Source organism: Nycticebus coucang, chromosome 3, assembly GCF_027406575.1.
Source record: "Nycticebus coucang isolate mNycCou1 chromosome 3, mNycCou1.pri, whole genome shotgun sequence".
Taxonomy (NCBI): Eukaryota; Metazoa; Chordata; class Mammalia; order Primates; family Lorisidae; genus Nycticebus; species Nycticebus coucang.
In genome coordinates, this window is record NC_069782.1 from 65,314,460 (window position 1) to 65,320,079 (window position 5,620).

At 46.8% G+C, this 5,620-nt stretch overlaps 1 pseudogene; it reads left to right on the top strand.

Annotated features, from left to right (window-relative positions):
• Nucleotides 1-3,417: 3,417 nt before the first annotated feature.
• Nucleotides 3,418-3,572, top strand: LOC128582874 (uncharacterized; annotated as a pseudogene).
• Nucleotides 3,573-5,620: the final 2,048 nt, after the last annotated feature.

Sequence of the window (5,620 nt, forward strand, 5' to 3'; positions counted from 1 at the left end):
CGCCCGGGAGACAGCAAATCGCGAAAGCCGGTGTAAATATTTCCCGCCCATAAAAAGACTAACGCCAATAGAAAAGCGGAATGACCTTGCTCCCGCCTCATTAGGAGCAAGGCCCCGCCCCTAAAGAGGCGGGCCTCATACACCACCGGGGAACCGGGCAGTTTGGCCCAGGAAGAAGGCGCTGTACGGTTCGTATTCTGTGAGGCTGGTCCTAGGACTCTTGTGAATCCAACCACAGGCCCCGGTTATCCCTCCTGAAATGCAGAGATGAATTATTAAAAGGTCAACAAATGCAATTTATTGAACATTTACTGTGTGAAAGGCACAGTTCTAGTCTCTGAGGATAAGCGGCTGACATTAGTGAAGGAGACAGGGTCTGGTAGCTCTGGGTTAGTGCTCTCCACTGAAATGGGCCATGTATAATAATTAACCTCCTAGGATTTTTTAAACTTTTTTTAACTGTTATTTGTATTTATTTTATGTTGCATCTATTCCCGTGCCGTAAGTTTTTATTTCTTCAGTTCCTTCTGGGATATCTTTTTCTTCTGTGCTCCCTCTTCTGGTTTGGGAACAATTTGTTCCTTTTCAGTAAGGATCATCTCCATGTGGCAGGAGAACACATGTATGGGTTAATGTGACCATGAGCTCTGTAAGTTCGGCGACGCATCTTGGGTGCTTTGTTCACTTGGATATGCTGAATGACCAGAGAATCTACATCTAAACCCTTAAGTTCAGCATTACTCTCTGCATTTTTAAGCATATGCAGCAAAAATTCAGCACTCTTTGGGCCACTGACCCTGTGTCCAGCCCCACTGTTTGGCCTGGGCACACCTACCAACTCCACCATTGTAATGTGGGAATGGTACACATTGTTTCTTTAAGGTGACATCCTTCAGATACTTAGTGGCTTTTCGTATTTGCATACCCTTGATGGCCTGGGCAGTTTCCATGTGTGTTCTTAAAGTGAACATGAAGATTTGAGCTTCTTGACTTGCATGACTTTGTGGGGTTTTCTGGGTCAAGTGAATAGCGAACCATTTTCACAGATCACCTCAGGCCTCTTAGGGAAAGAGAAAACTTTTTTTTTTAAGATAGGGTCTTGCTGTGTTGCCCAGGCTGCCATCAACCTCCTGGGGTCAAGCATTCCTCCCACTTCAACCTCCTGAATACCTGGGACTACAAGTACAGGCCACTTGGTTGGTTTCCACAATAATTTTTTTCTTTTTGAGATCTAATTGAGTTAAACTGTTCAGAGCATCCATACAGGTATGTGCTATTGTTATTACAAGACTTCACTCTGAGCATCCCTCATTCCCTCCCCAACTAGGAGGGCTAGAATCTAGTTAGACACTTTGGCCATCACTGAGGAATGAGGCTTCTGTAGGGAGTATGTGTTCATGATTGTGTCCTAGGGCCACGATGTCCATGTCAGTATGGTGGTCTGCTAATAGTGTGGGGTTTTTTTTTGTTTTTTTGGGGGGTTTTTTTTGGCCAGGGCTGGGTTTGAACCTGCCACCTCCAGCATATGGGACTGGTGCCCTACTCCTTGAGCCACAGGCGCCGCCAATAGTGTGGTTTTTTAAAATGTGTTTTGTCAGTGTCTCAAAAACTCTTAACAAAGGTGTGTGGGTCTGTATGTGGCTGTGTGAGTGTGGGTCAAGGATGGTCCTCATGTGTGTCAATGTGAGTCAAGCCAGTATGTTGGTGTGTGTGATAGTATAGTGTGTCAAGATAAGTGTGTGTGAGTTCTTGTGTGTCCATGTGTCAGCTGCATGTACATCTGTATCTGTGATAGCTTGAGATGGCTGTAACTAAGGGGGAGTAGAATTTGTCTCACAACTGGAGGATTGGCAATATTTGTGTCAACATTTCCAAGATTGTTTCCATGCCTTTTGTTTGTTTGTTTTTTGTTTTTTAGAGACAGAGTCTCATTTTGTCGCCCTTGGTAGAGTGCTTGGCATCACAGCTTACAGCAACCTCCAGCTCTTGGGCTTAGGCTATTCTCTTGCCTCAGCCTCCTGCGTAGTGGGACTACAGGCACTTGCCACAATGCTCAGCTATTTTTTTGTTGTAGTTTGGCCGGGGCCGGGTTTGAACCCTTGGTATATGGGGCCGGTGCCCTACTCACTGAGGCACAGGCACCACCCTGTTTCCATGCCTTAATGTCCCAAAACACCAGCAGGTCAACCATGTTTGTGACAACTTACATGTCACTGACTTGTGGATGATTGTGTCCCACTGTTGAGACACATGTGGTTGTGTGTGATACAACATGTCTGTCTGTGTGATTGTAGGTCTCACTACCAATGTCTATGACTATATGAGTATAACTCCACACGTGCATAATTATGTTTATTACAACACCTGTATTTCTCTGCGTGACCCTATGTCCCAGAAATGATATACTGGGTCTGACCATGCTAATTCTGGGACAATCTTTAATGTTATGGGACTCTGTGTGGGGGTACCCAAACATTAAAGTGTGTTTAAAAAGTCTTGTGTGTCTTTGGCATATATTGGTATGATTGTCCCCTGCTGTTGGTGTGTCAGTGACAGAATATGACAGTGTGTGTATGTGATAGTGTCTCATTATTGCTGATTCTGGGACTGTGTCCAGCCATCCATGTGTGAGTCTGTGTCTACATTTGTTTGATTATACACATGACCATAGTGGGCGCTATGATTTGTCTTTGTAGTGCCCCATGTGTATATCTGTGTGTGATTGTGTGTCTCATCTCCAAGGTGTACCCAGAGGTTCTGTATCCCTAAGTGTGTGTCCTACTGTTGAGGTACATGGGTTGTGTGTGACATACCATGTCTGTCTATGTGTGATTGCAGTTGTAGCATCTGAGTCCCGGAATGCATACCTCTTTTTTCCTTTGTGCACCCAGGGTTGTGATCTCCTAATAATCTTGCTTTGAGGCATGGTGACATTGAGATGGTGCAGCTGGCTGTAGGAGCTAGGCAGTTGTGCAGAGGAGGTGCCCAAGGGCTTGGAAGTGGTCATAGCACAACAAATACCTTGCCCAAACCCATGATGCCCCTCTTCCATGGTTTGCTGTTGTGTGTTCTGTAGCATCCAGTCCCCCTAGGAGATCCTGGGGTCCATGAAAATTTCAGGAGTGAGATTCCAGGTACCGCAGTGGGCAGGGCTGGAGGGCGTGGACACATGAAAGAGAGTCGTGGTCTAACTTGCCCCTGGCCCTCAGTTCTTTTTTGGTACAGCCTGCTCTCTGTGGGGACAACCAACATTAGCCCCATTCTAAAAGTTAGCTGGGTCGGGATGAGCACCCTCTCCTTCATTTCCGTCTCTGCTCTGCACTCCTACAGTGGCAGGGAGCTGGTAGCAAGGAGAGGGGGAACATTGTTGAGGGTATTCAGGTGAGAAGGGTCCCCTCTGGAAACTTTCTCAAAGTAAGGTTGGCCCAGGAGAGATGCCATAATCATGAAGGTGGTTTTCCCAGGGCAAGGCTTATCCACTGCACTCTGGATGTGCTGACCCCTGCGATTTCCCCAAATGTGGAAACTGCATAATTTGTGGTAGTGGGGGATTGTGTTCGCACTAAAACAAAACAAAATAAAACAAAACAAACAAAACATGAGGTTGGCGTAGTTCAGGCCCACTGTCCTGCTCTACCCCACCCTAAGGCAGAAGTAGATTAGAGCCTTGACCCCACCATGCCAGCTCCCCACTTTCCTGCTCAGAGCCCTCCAAGGAGGGGGTGGCCACATGAAAGAGGGGCATGGTCTAACTTGCCCCTTCCATGGACCTGTGCATCTCACCCCATGTACTCACCCCACCCATGAGGCTCATGCTTCTGGTAGGTGGGACCCAGCTGGAGACGGGGATCAGGGGACATACTCAACAACCCTCTGCTCACTTCTGACCCTTGCTCCCGTCCAGACCTGGTGTAGATTCTCCTCAGCAGAGGGAACAGATGCCTCCATGTTACCATGTAATTTCTCTTTGGCTTCTACCACATCCCGTAAAGACCCCTGGAGACACCACATCTCCACACCCCTCACCCACATGTACTGAATACCTACTGTGTGCTTGGTTCTGCAGTGCCAGTTTTGGAATCCAACAGATTTCAATTGAAACCCCAGTTCTGCCCCTTGGGCATATGACTTTCTCTGGGTGAGCCTCAGTCTTTGCCCCTGTAAAATGGAGATTATAAAAACATTTCATTGGCTTGGCGCCCATAGCTCAAGTGGCTAGAGCGCCAGCCACGTTCACCAGAGCTGGTGGGTTCGAATCCAGCCCTCGCCCACCAAACAATTACAACTACAATTTAAAAATAGCCAGGCATTGTGGTGGATGCCTATAGTCCCAGCTACGTGGGGGGCTGAGGCAAGAGAATTGCTTAAGCCCAAGAGTTTGAGGTTGCTGTGAGCTGTGACACGGCATTCTACTGAGGCTGTCTCAAAAAACAAAACAAAACAAAAACACATTTCATAAAGCAGTTGTGAAGAGTGCGGCGCCTGTGGCTCATTCGGGAAGGCGCCGGCCCCATATACTGAGGGTGGCGGGTTCAAACCCAGCCCCGGCCAAACTGCAACCAAAACGTAGCCGGGCATTGTGGCGGGCACCTGTAGTCCCAGCTACTTGGGAGGCTGAGGCAAGAGAATCACTTAAGCCCAGGAGTTGGAGGTTGCTGTGAGCTGTGTGAGGCCACGGCACTCTACCGAGGGCCATAAAGTGAGACTCTGTCTCTACAAAAAAAAAAAGCAGTTGTGAAGAGGAAACAAGAAAATGTAAGTAAAGGGCTTAGTTGACCTGCCCAGTGCTCATGCCTGTAATCCTAGCACTCTGGGAGGCCAAGGTGGAAGGATCACTTGAAATCAGGAGTTTGATGTTGCAATGAGCTGTATATAATGCTCCTGTTGCATCCTGGCTGGAGTGACAAAGCAAGACTCTATCTCAAAAAATAAAATAAAAAATGAATGTCTTAGGGTAGTGCTTACTACATGGTCAGTGCTCAATGAATAGGAGTGGTTATTATGTATTTTTTACTTTTTTGCAGAGATGGGATCTCCCAATGTTTTCCAGACTTGGACTGCAGTGGCATTAAGTGATCTTTCTACCTTGACCTCTTGAGGAACGGGGCTTACAGATATGAGCCACCACACCCAGCCTTATTATTTTATTTTTGAGATATAGTCTTACTCTGTTGCCCAGACTGGACTCCAGTGGTGCAATCATAGTTCTCCCTCACCTTGAACTTCTGGACTCAAGTGATCCTCCAGCTGCAGACTCCTTTGTAGTTAGGACCACAGGGGCATACCACCATAGCCAGCTAATTTTTTAATTTTTTGTAAGATAGAAGTCTTGCTATGTTGCCCAGGTTGGTCTCAAACTCCTGGCCTCAAAGGGATCTTCTGAGTATCTGGGACTACATGTGTGAGCCACCATCCCACCTAGCCTATTATTATTTTTTATTATTCTATTGTATTCTCTTCACAGAACTTATCACTTACCATAAGTTCTACGAGGCACGGGGAGTTTTTGGTCTGTCTTGCTGTGTGCAGTGTCCCTTGCATTACGGACAGAGCCTGGAACATGCTAAGTGCTCAATAAATAATGTTTATTTAAAAACGCACAAATTCCCCAAATGTGGAA